A 20,030-nucleotide genomic window follows, 5' to 3' on the forward strand; every position below is an offset into this window, starting at 1 on the left:
GAGAGAAACTCTCTCTTCTTAAATGAAATTAAAAGTAGAAGACTAACTAAACAATAACAGTGGTGTCAGGACCCAGGCTGCAGAGCACCAATAACCTTACACAGAGGCCAGTCTCTATCTAATATCTTTATTAAAGAAATATATAAAATCAATAAAAACAAGTGAAGAATATAGTTCAGAAGCAGTCCTTTCAGATGAGGTCAAATATAGTCCAGAAATGTATTATCCAATATAAGATATTAGAGTTCAAAGTTTTAATCCACTTGACCGAAACACACACTTTGCCAAGCAATAGTGTGGGGAAATAACAGAGTCTTTAAAGTCCAATGAAGCTTGACAACAAGGCTGGGAATAAACTTGATTCTTGACTGGATCCGTGTCTGGAGGCAAGACGAACATGAAGCATGAAACAGAGTCCGTGGTAAACCGTGAGACAAGGCAAGGCTTGAAGCTTGATCCGGGAAGCAAGGAACTGGGATTACGAAGTCCACACACGATCTCTCTCCTCAAGCTGATCAATTGACTCCGCAAAGTATCCCTCGCGCCAAACACCTATATTGGGTCTCGTTTTCCCGCCAACAGAACTCTTTCCCTAGAGAACGAGAAGCGAAACCCAACTCTGTCCAGATGCATGACTCCTTAGAAGTTCCCAAGGGAAGCAGACCTAATCAGCCATTTGTTTGGCAGCGATTCTCAGGCTTCTGCGATTAGCCTCCCTGGCTCCCCTATCTTTAGAATAATTTTCCCTCCTGGAAAACGGGGGGGAGTTCTGCCCAAGGCCTGTTTGGCTGAATTCTTGAGGGCAAACATCAACATCCTGCAGGTGAAGAGACTCCGGCTCTTGCTGAACCGGCGAAAACCCCATGTTTTCCTCTTCGTCTGCCACAATAGTACTAGGAGCAGGACTACAAGGCCCATGAGTCATCACAAGTGGTGAGCGACATAATAAAGAACCCTCGCGGCTGCGGACCCATAGGGGTCGAATTGACCCAAGGGCTGCTTTTCCCCTCAAGGGAGGGTGACCAAGGGCTCGGACAAGACCTCTGCAGGGCAGCAGATTACCAGCAGCGGGGAAGAAAGAACAGTGCGGTTTTGACCGAAAAAGGTTTGGAAGAGAGACTAGACCCAGTTGGGAGAAGAGATTGAAGGAGGTTGAAGGTGCGGCGCTGTAAATTAAACTAAACTAAAATAGGGAAGAGAGAGAGGGAGAGAGATCTTGGAAAGGGGCGCTAAGGCAGCGCACGCCCCCCTCCCCCCCAACAAACAAATAAACAGTAAACGCAAATTTGACTCCTGGACACAAACGGTTAAGTCAAACAAACACACGAACTGAGAAAGAAGTGAAGATTGAGCTGAGTCACTGACCTTGGAAAAGAGCTCTAGTCAAAACAAGCTGGGGGAGGCAGGCAAATTAGCTTAAAGACACGGAAGATAAACAGGCGACTGTGTCTGCAGAAAGCCAAAGCAGAAGGCACGAGAGTGAGTAAGGGCGGATCTCGCGAGACTGAGAGGGAAGGGCAGGAAAATCCCACACATGCGCTAAAGCCCTGCTGAAGCAAACAGAAGACTGGCAAGGAAGACTGGCAAGGAAAACCGCCCGTATACAAAAGGAGACTAAATAAAAATCAAATAAGATAATATACGGTGGATATTAGGAACTTGGTCTGGGCTTCTAATCTAAGATCTTTGGATCCTAACCACTATACCACCAAATTGGTTTCTAATTTACGATCTCTAGAAAAATAATAACAATATTAAATAATATTATAGAAACAATAACAACATAGAACAAGAAATAAGTAATAAAATATTAAGAATATTAAGAAATAATAACAATAACAATAATAAATAATCAGAGGATCCAAAGACAAGAAAGAAATAAAGGCAAGCAGACTCTACAAGACATTCTAGGGGAAATAGAGTAAAATAGTTAATCAAAGAAGAATTGAAGAAGGACCACCAAACAAAATAAATAAAATATAACAAAATAAAATACAAATAAATATTAAGAGTTGAGAAGAAAGGGAAGCAATAAATAAACTGCTGAGGCAGGCTGGTGCAGTAAAAAATAAACCAATCAAAACTGCACCAACACAATACACAGAGCAACAAAGAGACAAGAAGAGACAAAAAGGACAAAATTAGAGCAAACAAACGGAGCAAACAAATAAGGGCGCTAAGTTTGGGAACACCACCAAACAATTAAAAAATAACAAAATATATAGAAATCAACAAGAAGGGGAAAATAAAATAAAGTAAAACAACAACAAGGAAGACAAGGTAGATAAAGAAAATAAAGTAGAAAACTTCAAGACAAGCAAATATTTAAATATAACAAAGAACACAAGAGATCAAGAAGAGGGAATCGAAGTACAGAAATATACGCATAATGGCAAATTTAACTCCAAGATACAAAAATGAAAAAGAGACAAAGACACAAAATACTGGGACAGTAAGAAAATCATCATTTCAGGAGGAATCAATGTTTAAAGAAATTATGAAGGAACTCCAACGCATTTCGGAAAAACAGGACCAATTCCAGGAACAAATCCAAAAGATGAGTATGGAAATGACAGAAAATTTAGGAGAAATGAAGAAAGACATGTCAAACCTCAAACAAGAAATAACGGAGGTAAGGAAAGAAGTAAAAGAGATGAAGGCAGAGAGACAACATCTAGAAAAGACTCAAAGCGAACAGAAGTTAAAGATGGATCAAATAGAGGAGAACAGCAACCGATTGGGAACAATGCAAGAAAGACTTGAACAACAAGCTATGGAATTTCAACTAAGATATAGGAACGTAAAAGAGGAACCCAACGAAGACATAAGGAAAATAATAATACAACTAACAGCCAAATTGATGGACTGGCCGGAAGAAGACGTGGAAGATAAAATAGATAGTCTATAGAATTTCGACAAATTACGCAACACATAACAAAGCAGAAAGAGACGTCATCGTCAACTTCACAAAAAAAATTATAAGGGATGACATCTTAAAATTGAATAATGTTACGCCAACAAATTATAAAGGGAAGAAAGTGGCCATACTAAAAGAAATTCCATCAGCGACGTTAAGGAAAAAGAGGAAGTATATGTTTTTAACAGAAGAATTAAAAAAATTAAAAATTAGATTCCGTTGGGAAAAAGGAGAGGGAATAATGACTACGTACAAAGGTGAAAGGTTTTGGCTAACCTCTGAAGAAAAGGCGAGGGAATTTTATAAGAGATTGAAAAAAGATACAAGAGGGGACAAAACACCAGAACAAGGGAACCCAACCAAAAGAGTGAGAGAGGAATCACCCGAAAATATGGAACTATTCTATGGACTAGCAGCAACAAATCTAGATCTGGTGGAAGAGGAAGAAGAGGTGGAGGAAGATGAAGATCAGAAGACAAAAGGAGGCGAGAAAGGAGAAAGAGAAGATGGAAAAAATTAAAATGAACTGGGATTTGAAATGCTATTCAAATAATGTAAATGGATTGAACACTCCCCAAAAAGGAAGAAAATATTTAATTATGTAAAGAAAGGTAATTATGATGTCATCGCATTTCAAGAAACGCACATATCACAGAAATTCACAGCACTATTGGCACACAAACAAATTGGAAAGGAATTTTATTCAGCGGCCCCAGAAAAAAAGAAAGGAGTAGTCATCTATATAAAAGAAAAATACTCAGCACAATTGGCATTTAAAGACACAGAAGGAAGAATAGTGGGGATCAAAATTGATAAAGGAGGGAACAAATTATTAATATGTAACATATATGCCCCCAATGGACCCAAAAATAAATTCGTCAAGGAATTAAAGGATTTAATTGAAAGCCAAGAATACGATGATTTAATGCTGATGGGGGACTTCAACGGAGTTTTGGAAAGCAAACTGGATAAATCAGACCAAGGGAAAAAGACAAAAGACCCGAAGGCAGGACAACTACCAATAAATTTCATACTTTTAAATAAAGAACTGGATCTGGAAGATGCCTGGAGAAATTTACATCCAACCGAGAAAGACTATACATTCTATTCTAACAGATTTAAAAACTGGTCAAGAATTGATATGATTTGGATGACTAAAACACTAATCTCAAAAATAAAGAAAATAAAAATTCTTCCAAGGATAGACACGGACCATTGTCCATTGGAAATCCAAATAAACCAAACAGCAAAAAAGAGGAAATGGAGACTGAACGAAAATTTAATGAGATCTGAAGAAGATGTAAACAACGGGAAAAAATGCTTAAAAGAATATTTTGAATTTAATGATACAGCCGACGTAGAAAAGACTATCATCTGGGATGCCAGTAAGGCTGTGATGAGGGGAAACTTCATTCAAATAAATGCCATAAAAAACAATGCAAAACGGATTAAACAAAAAGAAATCCAAAAGGAAATTGAAAGAACAGAAACAGAACTGAAAAGACAACCAAATAACACATCAATTAAAACAGAATTAGACATTTTACAAAGACAAAGACAAAATTTAGAGATGGAACAGAGAGCTAAAGAATTGAAATTTATGAAACAATATCATTTTAATAACGCAAATAAACCTGGGAAATGGATGACAAGATTGCTAAGGAAAAGGAAACAAGAAAGCTGGATAATCCAAATCAACGAGGAAGGAAGATCTTATACCACAGACCATGAAATTCTGAAACAATTCAACAAGTTCTACGGAAAATTGTACACAAAGGATCATATTAAAAATGAGGATATAATGAAATACTTAGGAAGACAAAATATCCCGAAATTAACAGAGACACAGACATCACAGAACAAGGACATCACAGAAAGAGAAATAGACACTGCTATAAAAAAATTGAACAACAATAAGTCCCCAGGCCCAGATGGTCTAACAGCAATTTACTATAAAAAATTTAAAGAAGAATTAATACCTCACTTAAAAACTATAATGAACCAAGCCCTACATTTGGGTAAAATACCAAACTCATGGAAAGAGGCAAATATAGTCATGATCCCAAAAGAAAACACTGATGCTACAAACGTCAAAAATTACAGACCAATATCGTTATTAAATATCGACTATAAAATTTTTACGGCAATAATTGCGGAGAGATTAAAAGAATACTTAACAACTTGGATCGGGGAGGACCAAACTGGGTTCCTACCAAATAGGAACATTAAAGACAACGTCAGGAGCTTAATTGACATTATAGAGTACTATGAGTGCAATAATAAAAAAGAATTGGCAATATTAGCTATAGACTTTGAGAAAGCACTTGACAGCATTAATTGGGAATTTTTTAAACTACTATTAAAAGAAATGGATGCGGGTTATAATTTTATAAACGCCATACAAGCGATCTACACTGATCAAGAAGCAAGTATTTGGATTAATGGCCAAACGACAAGCAAAATAAAAATAAGGAAAGGTACGAGACAGGGGTGTCCCCTATCCCCGCTCATATTTATATTATCACTAGAAATGCTACTGAACGACATCAGGAAGGATACAAATCTCAAAGGACTGAAAATAGGCAAAGAAACATATAAATTACGAGCTTTTGCTGACGATTTGATATGTATTGTTGAGGATCCACTGAATAATATCAAAGAATGGTTACATAAAATAGAGGAATTCGGGAAGGTATCGGGCCTCAAAATAAATAAAAATAAATCAACAATTTTACCCAAGAACATCTCCAAACAACGACAAGAGAATCTAGCTAAGATAACGGACTTTAGAGTTGTGAACAAGATAAAGTACTTAGGAGTATATTTGACATCTAAAAACTCGCAATTACTGCAAAATAATTACACAAACAAATGGAATGAAATCAAAAGAAAGCTTAAGAACTGGACTCACCTCAAATTATCTATTTTGGGCAGAATTGCAGCGATAAAGACATATGTTCTACCAAAATTAATGTATTTATTTCAAAACCTACCCATAATTAGAAATCTGAAGCTAATTAAACAATGGAACAAAGATATATTAAAATTTATCTGGAACAACAAAAAAGCGAGAATAAAATACACAAATCTGACTGACGAAAAAGAAAAAGGAGGATTGGGTCTACCAAATGTAAGTTTATATTTTGAAGCTAATGCATTGAACTGGATTAGAGAATGGATAAATTTAAAAAACAAGAAATTGCTGACTCTAGATGGTCATGACCTGCGGGCAGGTTGGCACGCGTACCTGTGGTACGAGAAGAAAAAAACGGAAAGAAATTTTGGAAACCATTTTATCCGCTCCGCACTATTGAAAATCTGGGAGAAATATAAAAAAAGATTATATAATAAAACCCCACTCTGGCTGTCACCGCCAGAGGCAGGCCACAGGAGGGAAACAGGATGGAGTAAATGGCCAACATACAGAGATGTCTTGAAGAAAGAAGGCAAAGAACTAAAAATAAAATCCCTAGAAGAATTGAAAAAACAAAATATAAACATATCATGGTTTCAGTACTATCAAATTAAAGAACATTTCACAAAAGACGCCAAACTTGGATTTGAAGAGAAACAAACAGTATGGGATAAAGTATTACTGAATGGGAAGAAGGCGACAAGCAAGATCTACAAATTTCTACTAGAATGGAGCACGGAAATAGATTACATCAAGCCATGTATGATAAAATGGGCTAAAAACATAAGCAGAACAATTATGCTCAGTGAATGGGAACAAATTTGGAAAAAGAAATTGAAATATACCTATGCAAACAATCTCCGAGAAAATTGGCTGAAAATGATGTATCGCTGGCACCTGACACCAGAACGAATAGCAAAATACTCAAAAGATAAAAATAACAAGTGCTGAAAATGCGGGAAAATTGAAGGAACATATTTTCATATGTGGTGGACGTGCGAGAAGACAAGAACCTACTGGAAAACAATACACAGTGCCTGCCAAAAGATCCTAAAAGTAAATATACCACTAGCGCCAGAATCCTTCCTATTGGGAATGGTAAATTTAGATTGGTCAAAAAATGATGACAAAATTTTTGTATACCTAACGACAGCTGCCAGATTAGTATACGCAAAAGTATGGAAACAAAAAACTATCCCAGACAAAAACGAATGGATAACAAAAATAGTCGAAGTTATGAACATGGACCATTTTACTTACTTATTATCAAAGGTTGAAAATAAATCAAGAACGGCTACCAACTAGAAACCAGTAAAAGACTGGTTGAAAAAAGAAAAGATACCAATACTAATATAAGGGAAACCGCAGGATTACTATACAAAGAAAACAAGATAAGACTTAAAACCAAAAGAATGGAAGACAACAAAAAGAAGAAGCGTGGAAGTCAAGAAACTTTCCCTAACCCCCACACCCCTTCCCCCCCCACCGCACCCTCCTCCCCTCCTTTTCCCCCCCCCTTTTCTCTTCCCACTCCCCCCCCCCCATTTTTTTTCTTTTTCCTCCTTTTTATCTTATGTTAAATAAATCTTTCAATAAAAATATATGAAAAAAAAGATAATCGGCTTCATCCAGGAATCCCCAGAGCTGAGAGGCCACCACTCATTCCAGGACCTTGGCCAAAAAAGGGAGATTGGAAATAGGCCGGTAGTTATTCAATACCAGGGGGTCAAGGGACGACTTCTTTAAAATTTGTCTTACGATGGCTTTATAAAAGCTTGATGGTATGTGTCCCTGCTCCTACGAGGCGCTGATAATCCCCGTAAACAACTCGGTTAAACCCCCACCGGCGGGTCTGAGGAGCCAAGAAGGGAAGGGGTCTAGAGCACATCTGGTCGCACTCACTATCCAAGATGGCTGACCTATCCATGTATCCTTTGTTGTGGTTGAGTCAGGAGAGCAGGTGTCAGATGAAGAACAGCAAAGGGAACCAATCCCCAGAGTCGGACACGACTGGACTTAACGTCAGGGGAAACCTTTACCTTTACCTATAACCACTACGAGGGCTATCCACAAAGTATATTACGTTTTGGAATTAAAAATTAACAAAGTATATGTAAAGAGGTGTGAAGTTTTTAGTTTACAGATGTCATGTTTAATTGCGTTTTAAAAGTCATGCTTAACTGTGTTTTAAAAGGACAAGTATTAGAGTTAACATTGCATGGGGGATGGTAGCCAGCTCAGCATTCTGAGGTAGGTTGCCTTAGTAACGAGGGCGGAGCCAACCGCCGTTTGGAGAAAAAGGAGGGAATGTTTAAGAGAGTTCAGTCTGTGCTCTGTTGAAGCTCAGGGAAGACTGATCCTAAGTTAGGGGATCAGGGAGACTCAATTGGTCATTTTGAGTCAATTTAGAATAAGTTTGGTGGCTTATTTTAAGATACTGCGTGCCCTGCTGAGGTGCAGTTGGGACTGGTTCTCAGTTGGAGAATCAGGGAGAGTCCAGTGCTTATTTGAGTCAGTTTAAAATAAGTTTGGCGACTTATTTTAGGGTAGTCTGTTTCCAGATAAGGAACAGATAGTCTGTGACTGAAATTCACAGGGTGACTACAGGTTAAAGCAGTAAAGGAGGAAGTAGTATTATAAAGTTTGAAACACCTCAATATAGCTTTACAACAGTTAGTCCAAATGTCTCTAAAGAAGTTACTGTAACCATTAAGCTTGTGCCCGAATAAACGTGTTATTGTTCTTTTTAACATCTCAGTCTCTGAAATATATATTACCATCAAAAGCAAACAAGAAAGAAGAAAAATAAAATTTTAAAAGTCTCCTCTCTAAGTAGCCAGTGGCTACATCTTCTATAGTGATTTGATAATCACAAGAGTTGATAATCCCCTTCACATCTGGTGGCCGCATTATAAACATCTTTAATAACTGGTGGCAGCGGATATAAAATATATAATAATAATATAAATATAATTAATTAGAAACTCATCCACATCTCCGCAATTGGTGTCAGAGGTGGGATTTTAGAAAAGATTTCTCCCCCTTGATGACATCTTTGCAATTTGGTGGCAGCGGTGGGATCAAAAGATTCCCCCCTGCCTGAAAGAGCCTCAGCCGTTAAAACCTCTTTGCAGTATAGGATAAAATATTTATTATATACCGTTGAAAGCCACACTTCAATAGTACTTTTAAACATAGTCCCCACTCAAAATTATTTTTATTTATTTATTTATTTTTCAAACTTATATGCCGCCACTCCCCTAGGGCTCGGAGCGGCTTACAAGAACCGGCTAAAATTAACAATTTAAAAAACATTTTAAAAACATCTTTAAAAAAAAATCTTAAAAACATCCTAAAAGCACCTTTTAAAACATCAGCAGCAGAACTCAAAAGCTCTTCATAACGATGAATGAGTTTGGGAAGAGATTACCCTCAGCACATTCCTGCGCCATTGCAACGCGGAAGCTCAGCCGGCTGAAGAATGGATGCCAAAGGGAGGGAGGGAGGAGGGAGCAAGAACCCGCTCTCGCTCCTTTTGCAAGGCCTCCAGAGAGACTCAAAACACTCCGGCTTCCCTTCCCCTTCCGGCCAGCTCTCCTCGCCTGCCTCCTTCTCGGTGGTGGCCCCCAGCCCTGGAATTCCCTCCCTAAAGGAACGAGCCTTGCCCGCACCCTCCAAGCCCTTCGGGTGAGTTTCAAAGCACGGCTCTTCAGACGGGCCTCGGATCCTGAGTAATCGACGGTCAGTTTGGAGAACCACCAATTATGTCACTTCGCACTTGGACGGTGACCGCAGACAGACAGCTTTACTCGCCGGTTCTACTGCGCCTCAGGAATATTTACAATTTTATTAGCTGGCATTTTATGTGCGTTGTGGTTTTTTATACTTATGTCACTGTGTATATACAGTAGACTTCCAGTAATTTGACATAAATGGGCGGGCTGAATGTCGGATAACCGGAACTGACGGATAATAGGGAGGCAAGCCGGTTTAGGGGTGCTCCGTGCGTGATGGTGCCTCGCGAAGCCCACGGGGAGCCCCCAAAGGGCCGTCAGGCCAGCAACCCAACCTTCAAGTCACAAGCCTTTAACCCACTCACACCAGAAGTGACTTGCAGCTTCTCAAGTCGCTCCTGACACGGAAAAACCCCATGAGTTACAGGAGTTGTGGGGACTGGGATGTCTAGTTCACCTGCAGTCTAAGAGCACTCTGAACCCCACCAACGGTGGACCTGGAGCTAACCTGGCACTCAGACCCAACGCTGCCAACTTGGGGTGATTGACCTTGGCACCAGAGAGTTATAGTTCACCCGTATTCAGAGAACACTGAACCCAGCAGGTGACGGACCTCGGCGAAACTTGGCACTCAGACCCAGCACTGCCAACTTGGGGTGATTGACCTTGGCACCAGAGAGTTATAGTTCACCCGTATTCAGAGAACACTGAACCCAGCAGGTGACGGACCTCGGCGAAACCTGGCACACAGACCCAACAAGGCCAACTGTGAATACTGGCAGGCTCTGCGGGTGACAGCTTTCTGGGAACTGGAGTCCACCCACATCCCTATGCATTTCCTAGTGGGAGCATTCATAAAAAGCAAAAGCAAAGACTGAGTTTTTTCTAAGGCACAGCGTAACAGATGAACAAACTGATATCTTCTCCTGATTCCTGGGTATAATTCAGGACTCCTCCCTACCTAATGTGACCTTGGAGAGGCGAGGGCCACTACCTGCATCCTAGACCCCTGCCCATCCTGGCTGGTGAGAGAAGCCAGAGGGGGGTTGGCCGAGTGGGTGAAGGTGGTGGTGAAGGCCTCCCTTCGGGACGGCATTGTTCCAGCGAGCTTCAAACTGGCTGTGATCAAACCGCTGTTAAAAAAGCCATCACTGGACCCCACTCAATTGGATAACTATCGGCCGATTTCCAATCTCCCCTTTTTGGGCAAGGTCGTGGAACGGGTGGTGGCAGCGCAACTCCAGGCATTCTTGGTAGATGCTGATATTCTAGATCCGGCGCAGTCTGGCTTCAGGCCGGGGCATGGTACCGAGACAGCCTTGGTCGCCTTAGTCGATGATCTGCGCCGGGAACTGGACAAGGGGAGTGTGTCCTTGCTGGTTCTGCTGGACCTTTCAGCGGCCTTCGATACCGTTGACCACAGTATCCTTCTGGAACAACTCGCCGGGTTGGGCATTGGAGGCACTGTTCTGCAGTGGCTCCACTCATTCCTGGAGGGTCGGTCCCAGATGGTGTCTCTGGGGGACGCCTGCTCGGCTCCACAGCCATTGTCCTGTGGGGTCCCGCAGGGGTCGATATTGTCCCCCATGTTGTTCAACATCTACATGAAGCCGCTGGGAGAGATCATCCGGAGTTTCGGGGTCCGGTGTCATCTGTACGCAGATGATGTCCAGCTCTGTCACTCCTTCCCACCTGTCACTCAGGAGGCTGTCCAGGTCCTGAACCGGTGTCTGGCCGCTGTGTCGGACTGGATGGGGGCCAATAAATTGAAACTGAATCCAGACAAGACGGAGGTCCTCCTGGTCAGTCGCAAGGCTGAACAGGGAATAGTGTTACAGTCTGTGCTGGACGGGGTCGCACTTCCCCTGAAGACGCAGGTGCGCAGTCTGGGGGTTCTTCTCCTGGACTCATCGCTGAGCCTGGAGCCTCAGGTCTCGGCGGTGGACAGGGGAGCCTTCGCACAACTCCGCCTCGTGCGCCAGCTGCGCCCGTTCCTTGGGAGGTCTGACTTGGCCACGGTGGTCCACGCTCTGGTCACATCCCGGCTGGATTACTGCAACGCACTCTACGTGGGGCTGCCTTTGAAGACGGCCCGGAAGCTCCAACTAGTACAACGGACGGCAGCCAGATTAATAACTGGGGCGGCTTACAGGGAGCGTACCACCCCCCTGCTAAGCCAGCTCCACAGGCTGCCGATATGCTACCGAGCCCAATTCAAAGTGCTGGTCTTGACCTACAAAGCCCTAAACGGTTCTGGTCCTGCCTATCTATCCGAACGTATCTCCTCCTATGAGCCCGTTAGAACCTTAAGATCTTCCGGGGAGGCCCTGCTCTCGATCCCACCTGCCTCGCAGGCGCGGCTGGTGGGGACGAGGGACGGGGCCTTCCTTCTCGGTGGTGGCTCCTCCCTCGGCTGTGGAACTCCCTCCCCAGAGATATACGGCAAACCCCATCCCTCCTGGGATTTAGAAGGAAACTAAAAACTTGGCTCTGCGCCCAGGCATTCAGCGAATAAGCTCATGGGCTGATGTAATCGGGCCGCAAATCTGTAATTGTAGCAGTATTGAATGACTGAGGATGGTGCAATATCGCTGCCTTGCAGCGTTTTAATTTTTGTATACTTTTTATCATGTTTTAATTGTTTTGTTTTATAGTATATTTGTTGCTGGCCCTCGTGGCAGAATCTGCCGCTCTGAGTCCCCTCGGGGAGAAGGGCGGGGTATAAATGCATGTAATAAATAAATAAAATAATAAATGATTCTATTGCACTTTATCTATTTACGAATTTGTTACTCATAATGTGCACCTTGCTTATCCACTATTGCAACCTCATTGTTTTTAATTTGATGTTTTCATTCTGTGTTGTGTTTTTTCGACTACTGTGTATATTTTATTATTGCTTTCTGTTGTTGTCCTTTGATGTTTCATATTTTATCATTGCTTGTATTTTGATTTTGCTGTAAGCCGCCCCGAGTCCCCTTTGGGGGAGATGGAGGTGGGATATAAATAAACCTACTATTATTATTATTATAATTTTTATTACCGCACACCCAAAAACAAACAAGGCCCTTTTCAAATAACCCGGGAACCGCCGGTCACCCAAGCAATTTGTAAAATAAATCATGTAACTAAAACTCCCAACTCCCTCCCAGCAAAGGAAGGAGCGGAAGAGGGATATATTCCCCCGTTTACCTCTTCCTTCTTCCTCTCCTTTATTTTGTGTTATTTATTATTCCTATAACCAATATGTATTTATGTTATGATCATATTATTTTATTATACTATTTATTTTATTGTATGACACAACAAACAAGATAGCCATGCTGGATTTCGTATCACACTTGGGAAGTGTTCGACTTGTGATACTATTTATTATTATTGTTGTTGTTGTTGTTGTTGTTGTTTTATTATCTTCTATTATTATCATCACTACTTTATGTATTTTTATTATTAATATAGTATATTATTTTGATGTACTTACCTGGCCTTTCTCGGCCCCGGAGGAGACTCAAGGCGGCTTACAAATCCGGCAAGAATTTAATGCCACACAGGTAAACAATAAAACACATCTCATCCAAATATAAACAATCCAAACATATAAGCAATTAAAACACATATCAATCAAACAGATTAAAACCATATAAAATGCTGAGTCATGCTCTCAGTATAAAATATATAATATATTGTATATACAGTAGAGTCTTACTTATCCAACACTCGCTTATCCAATGTTCTGGATTATCCAACACATTTTTGTAGTTGACGTTTTCAATAAATCGTGATATTTTGGAATATAAATACTGTAAATAAAAAAATACATTTTGTTGCTAAATTCGTAAATACAGTAATTACTACATAGCGTTATTTCATATTGAACTACTTTTTCTGTCAAATTTGTTGTATAACATGATGTTTGGGTGCTTAATTTGTAAAATCATAACCTAATTTGATGTTTAATAGGCTTTTCCTTAATCCCTCCTTATTATCCAACATATTTGCTTATCCAACATTCTGCCGGCCCGTTTATACTGGTTAAGTGAGACTCTACTGTATAAACAATCCAAACATATAAGCAATTAAAACACATATCAATCAAACAGATAAAATGCTGAGTCATGCTCTCAGTATTAAATATATAATATATTGTATATACTTATAATATTGATAATAATATTATAATGTAATACAATGTTATACTACTAATAATATATTATAATAATATTACATTGTATATTAGATATTAAATGTAATATTACTAATACCATTACCATATAATGATGTAGTACAATCATAATTATCATCATAATTACAATTATACTCTTCTCCTGATTACTTGATATTAATTCAGGGCTCCTCCCAACCCAATGTGACCTTAATTGAATCTGTTGCACTTTATCTATTTCTGAATTTGCAACTCATAATGTGCACTTTGCTTATCTACTTTTGCAACCTCATTGTTTTAATTCGATGTCTTATTACTATGTATTTGTTTTTTCCCCTTTGGTTATTGTGTATATATTACTGGTTTTTGTTACTGTATTTTGATGTTTCGTATTTTGTTATTGTTTTGTATCTGATTTTGCTGTAAGCCGCCCCGAGTCCCCTTCGGGGGAGATGGAGGCGGGATATAAATAAACTTCTTCTTCTTATTATTATTATTATTATTACAATACAGTAATTTAATGATGGGCAAGCTTTTGTGCTTGGTGTGTCAAAATTCACCAAAAAACCTAGCATGACTTGGGTAGTGTGTCACTTCGAGAGAGAAAAACATAATTTCGCAATATGTATAGTTTAAAGAACAAAAATGTATAATTGTAATATATAACTGTATTTAATAAATCAAAAACTATTTACTACCCTTATTTCTATGTACAACAATCTATGGTACCTCTTGCAGTTTCCACGCTGATTTCTCTCTATTCTAGTTTCATGTAGTCATGAATAATGAATAATATAATAGTAATAATATGATAATATACTACAATAATAATATAATAATAATAGAATGATATTATATATGTAATGTGCATAATTCCCATGGAGTAAACAACAAAACCACTGGACCAAATCACACCAAATTTGGCCACAAAAGACATAGTCAACCAATCAATATGCAGGCGGCAGCGTGTCAGCAAAAATGGCTAGGCGTGTCAGTGCTGACACGCGTGTCATAGGTTGGCCATCACTGAATTGTACAATATAGTAATTTAATGCTTATATTGTGCTATGCTATTAATATTACCACATAATGATATAGACAATATAGTAATTTAATGCTTATATTGTGCTTTGCTAATAATATTACCATATAATGATATAGCGCAATACAGTAATTTAATGCTTATATTGTGCTATGCTAATAATATTACCATATAATGATATAGTGCAATACAGTAATTTAATGCTTATATAGAGCTATGCTAATAATATTACCATATAATGATATAGTGCAATACAGTAATTGAATGCTTATATTGTGCTTTGCTAATAATATTACCATATAATGATATAGTGCAATATAGTAATTTAATGCCTATATTGTGCTATGCTAATAATATTACCATAGAATGATATAGTACAATATAGTAATTTAATGCCTATATTGTGCTATGCTAATAATATTACCATAGAATGATATAGTGCAATACAGTAATTTAATGCTTATATTGTGCTATGCTAATAATATTACCATATAATGATATAGTGCAATACAGTAATTTAATGCCTATATTGTGCTAGGCTAATAATATTTCCATAGAATGATATAGTGCAATACAGTAATTTAATGCTTATATTGTGCTATGCTAATAATATTACCATATAATGATATAGTACAATATAGTAATTTAATGCTTATATTGTGCTATGCTAATAATATTACCATATAATGATATAGTGCAATACAGTAATTTAATGCTTATATTGTGCTATGCTAATAATATTACCATATAATGATATAGTGCAATATAGTAATTTAATGCCTACATTGTGCTATGCTAATATTACCATAGAATGATATAGTGCAATATAGTAATTTAATGCTTCTATTGTGCTATGCTAATAATATTACCATAGAATGATATAGTACAATACAGTAATTTAATGCCTATATTGTGCTATGCTAATAATATTACCATATAATGATATAGTGCAATACAGTAATTTAATGCTTATATTCTGCTATGTTAATAATATTACCATATAATGATATAGTGCAATACAGTAATTTAATGCCTATATTGTGCTAGGCTAATAATATTTCCATAGAATGATATAGTGCAATACAGTAATTTAATGCTTATATTCTGCTATGCTAATAATATTACCATATAATGATATAGTACAATACAGTAATTTAATGCCTATATTGTGCTAGGCTAATAATATTTCCATAGAATGATATAGTGCAATACAGTAATTTAATTCTTATATTGTGCTATGCTAATAATATTACCATATAATGATATACTACAATATAGTAATTTAATTCTTATATTGTGCTATGCTAATAATATTACCATATAATGATATACTACAATATAGTAATTTAATGCTTATATTGTGCTATGCTAATAATATTACCATATAATGATATAGTACAATATAGTAATTTAATGCCTATATTGTGCTATGCTAATAATATTACCATAGAATGATATAGTGCAATACAGTAATTTAATGCTTATATTGTGCTATGCTAATAATATTACCATATAATGATATAGTACAATACAGTAATTTAATGCCTATATTGTGCTATGCTAATAATATTACCATAGAATGATATAGTGCAATACAGTAATTTAATGCTTATATTCTGCTATGCTAACAATATTACCAAATAATGATATAGTACAATACAGTAATTTAATGCCTATATTGTGCTAGGCTAATAATATTTCCATAGAATGATATAGTGCAATACAGTAATTTAATTCTTATATTGTGCTATGCTAATAATATTACCATATAATGATATACTACAATATAGTAATTTAATGCTTATATTGTGCTATGCTAATAATATTACCATATAATGATATAGTGCAATACAGTAATTTAATGCTTATATTGTGCTATGCTAATAATATTACCATAGAATGATATAGTGCAATACAGTAATTTAATGCTTATATTGTGCTATGCTAATAATATTACCATATAATGATATAGTACAATACAGTAATTTAATGCCTATATTGTGCTATGCTAATAATATTACCATAGAATGATATAGTGCAATACAGTAATTTAATGCTTATATTCTGCTATGCTAACAATCTTACCAAATAATGATATAGTACAATACAGTAATTTAATGCTTATATTGAGCTATGCTAATAATATTACCATATTACCCCCTCGATGGATTGTCACTGATTGTAACTAAGGCATGCACCACCGTGGTCAAGTCAGACTTCACGAGGTATGGTCGCAGTTGGCGCACAAGTTTGAGTTGTGCGAAGGCCCTCCCGGCCACCGCCGACACCTGAGCCTCAAGCTGAAAGGCCATTACATGCTGATCATTTTCCTAATTGCAGCATTCATACTTGCCTCCAACAAACAAACAAAAAAGGAACAATCAGAAATATTGTACATTAACTAGCTTTAGGAAATAATATCCCCTGATGGCACAATGTGTTAAAGCGCTGAGCTGCTGAACTTGTGGACCACAAGGTTGCAGGTTCAAATTGGGGGAGCGGAGTGAGCCCCCACTGTTAGCCCCAGCTTCTGCCAACCCTAAAGTTCAAAAACATGCAAATGTGAGTAGATCAATAGGTACCGCTCTGGCGGGAAGGTAATGGCGTTCCATGCAGTCATGCCTATGGCCACATGACCTTGGAGGAGTCTACGGACAACGCTGGCTCTTTGGCTTAGAAATGGAGATGAGCACCAACCCCCGAGTCAGACACGACTGGACTTAACGTCAGGGGAAAACCTTTACCCTTGACCTTAACTACCACCAATTCCTCAGTACTTTATTTCCCATACCACCAGACTTCACCACAGCAACGCGTGGCCGGGCACAGGTAGTGTGCGTGTGTGTGTGTGTGTGTGTGTGTGTATATATATATATATATATATATATATATATATATATATATAAAAGAGTGATGGCATCAGGGCAGCGGACAAAACAACAAAACTACAGGCCCCCCAACCTTGAAATTTGACAACAAAACCCATCATTCACGGCTCTAGGTTGATACAACAAAAAGAAAAGAAAAATAAAGTCCTAATTACAGGGAGAGGAATAATAGTTTTTATCCAATTGCTGCCAGTTTGAAGGCTAAACTCCGCCCACTTGGTCTCCTAGCAACCTACTCAGTCCAGGGGACAGGCACAGTTAGGCCTCACTTAGGCCTCTTCCACAGATTATCATATTTTAACTGGATTATATGGCAGTGTAGACTCTATATACACATCTATATAACCCATTTAGAATTTTATATTATCTGCTTTGAACTGGATTATCTTGACTCCACAATGCCATATAATCCACTTCAGTGTGCATACTAAACATAAAGACAACCATACAACAGACATTCAATACCACTACTACCTCAACAATTTCTCACCAACACCAGTAGACAATGCCACAGCAACGCGTGGCCGGGCACAGCTAGTAATATATAATATATATATATATATATCTTCCCCTTTTATTTCTTCCTTCTTCCTCTCCTTTATTTCATGTTATTTATTATTATTATAACCAATATATATATATATATATATATATATATATATATATTATTATAATCATATTACTTTATTATACTATTCATATTATATTATTATCATCATCACTACTTTATATACATTATATTATTTTGATGTACTTAGTTACTTACTTCATTTGTACCCGGCCTTTCTCGGCCCCGGAGGGGACTCAAGGCGGCTTACAAATCCGGGAAGAATTCAATGCCGCACAGGTAAACAATAAAACACACCTCATCCAAATATAAACACTCTAGACATATAAGCAATTAAAACATACATCAATCAATCAATCAGATTAAAACCATATAAAATGCCGAGTCATGCTCTCATGTCCAAGCCTGGCTCCCAGTATTTAAAAATCTCTAAAATCAGGACAATAAAGAAAGAACAACACTCTGAAAACAGGGGGATTATTGTGTATATTTTTTATTGGTTGTTTTTGTCCTGATGTTTTATATTTTATCATTGTTTGTATTTTGATTTTGCTGTAAGCCGCCCCGAGTCCCCTTCGGGGGAGATGGAGGCGGGATACAAATAAACTTATTATTATTATTATTCCAGGCAGGAAACAATCAGGGCCAGCTAACACGTCCCGACCAAGGATTCCCCCAGGCAGGAAGCAGCCCGACCTTGAATCTGCAAGGCTATTCAATGCCAATCAAGGTGGCCGATTGCGCTCTACACGCTTCCCTCAACCAGACACGGGTTCGTCCTTCCTCCCGCCCCGGACATCCTTCCACGGGGATAAAAATCAGCCCCACTGGCCTCGTTCCTAAGAGACCTCACCGCCTCTGCGGAGGCCTGCCATAGAGGTGGGCGAAACGTCAGGAGAGAATGCTTCCACTCCCAGCATCCCCGGCCTCGGGCCCCTTTCCTTCTCGCTGATGCGGCTGAGGGGGGAAAGGAAGGGGCCCGAGGGTGGCCGGGAAGGCTGGGAGTTGTAGTCCAAAGGAAGGCCCGAGGGAAGGCCCGAGGCCGCCTCACCTGCCGCCTCCCGCTCTCCTCAGCTCTCCGCCGCCCTCGAGGAACTGCCCGGAAGTGGCGCCGCCCCTCTAGGAAGCGGAGGCCTCCCGCTCTCGCTGGACTTCCGCCCGGCCCCAAGATGGCGCCCGAAGGCGGGGGGCGGGGCTTCTGCCCTTTCTCCTCCCAGGAATCAGAAGAAGAGAATGTCATAGGAATCAATACGGAAATAGAACCATGAATGGGAAAATAATAGAATAATAAAACAAAGAACGGAAGAATGGAATAGAATGATATAAAATACATTCATACAATCATAGACTAGGATAATAATATAATCCTAGGATAATAAAATAGAATAATAATGGAATACAGGAAGGTAATGTGAAAAGAATAGAATATAATAATGTAATATAATAATATAAAATATATTAATAGAATAATAGAAAAATAGAATATAATAATATAATATAATAATATAATGATATAATAATATAAAATATATTAATAGAATAATAGAAAAATAGAATATAATAATATTCGAATACTATGAAAATGGAATATAATAGAATAATAATATAATATAATAATATAATAATATAAAATATATTAATAGAATAATAGAAAAATAGAATATAATAATATAATTGGAGTTGGAGTTGGCCTTGGGAACAGGAGTGGAGCTCACCCTCGTCCAGAGGGCACAAAACACAGCCGACAACGGATCTGGACCGACCCTGTCACACGGAGACCACACAGCCAGCGCTACATGCAGGCA

At 38.4% G+C, this 20,030-nt stretch overlaps 2 protein-coding genes and 1 long non-coding RNA gene across 5 annotated transcripts in view; all 3 read right to left on the minus strand.

Moving 5' to 3' along the window:
* The window catches only part of LOC103281761 (zinc finger protein 239), a 54,881-nt gene that overhangs the window by 10,552 nt on the left and 24,299 nt on the right, over positions 1-20,030 (minus strand). The gene's annotated exons all lie outside the window — the stretch shown is intronic.
* Positions 1-20,030, minus strand: part of LOC134292305 (zinc finger protein 850-like) — an 85,265-nt gene that overhangs the window by 6,745 nt on the left and 58,490 nt on the right. Inside the window, exons 1-2 of one of the 3 annotated variants that reach the window (XM_062966480.1) lie at positions 19,277-19,766; positions 13,272-13,365 (exon numbers count right to left, since the gene is read on the minus strand). The exons of 1 other annotated variant lie outside the window; for it this stretch is intronic. The gene's annotated coding sequence lies outside the window, so the exon portion shown is untranslated. Of the gene's footprint in view, positions 1-13,271; positions 13,366-19,276; positions 19,767-20,030 lie in introns of those variants that run through there. One more of the 3 variants, XM_062966481.1, reaches the window with a different exon arrangement.
* LOC134294781 (uncharacterized) lies at positions 2,010-7,268 on the minus strand. Its single transcript, XR_010001480.1, has 2 exons — positions 4,426-7,268; positions 2,010-2,040 (listed from the first exon to the last, which is right to left on the minus strand). It is a non-coding gene; the product is annotated as an uncharacterized LOC134294781 (long non-coding RNA).

This window comes from Anolis carolinensis, unplaced genomic scaffold (genome assembly GCF_035594765.1).
Source record: "Anolis carolinensis isolate JA03-04 unplaced genomic scaffold, rAnoCar3.1.pri scaffold_21, whole genome shotgun sequence".
Lineage (NCBI taxonomy): Eukaryota > Metazoa > Chordata > Lepidosauria > Squamata > Dactyloidae > Anolis > Anolis carolinensis.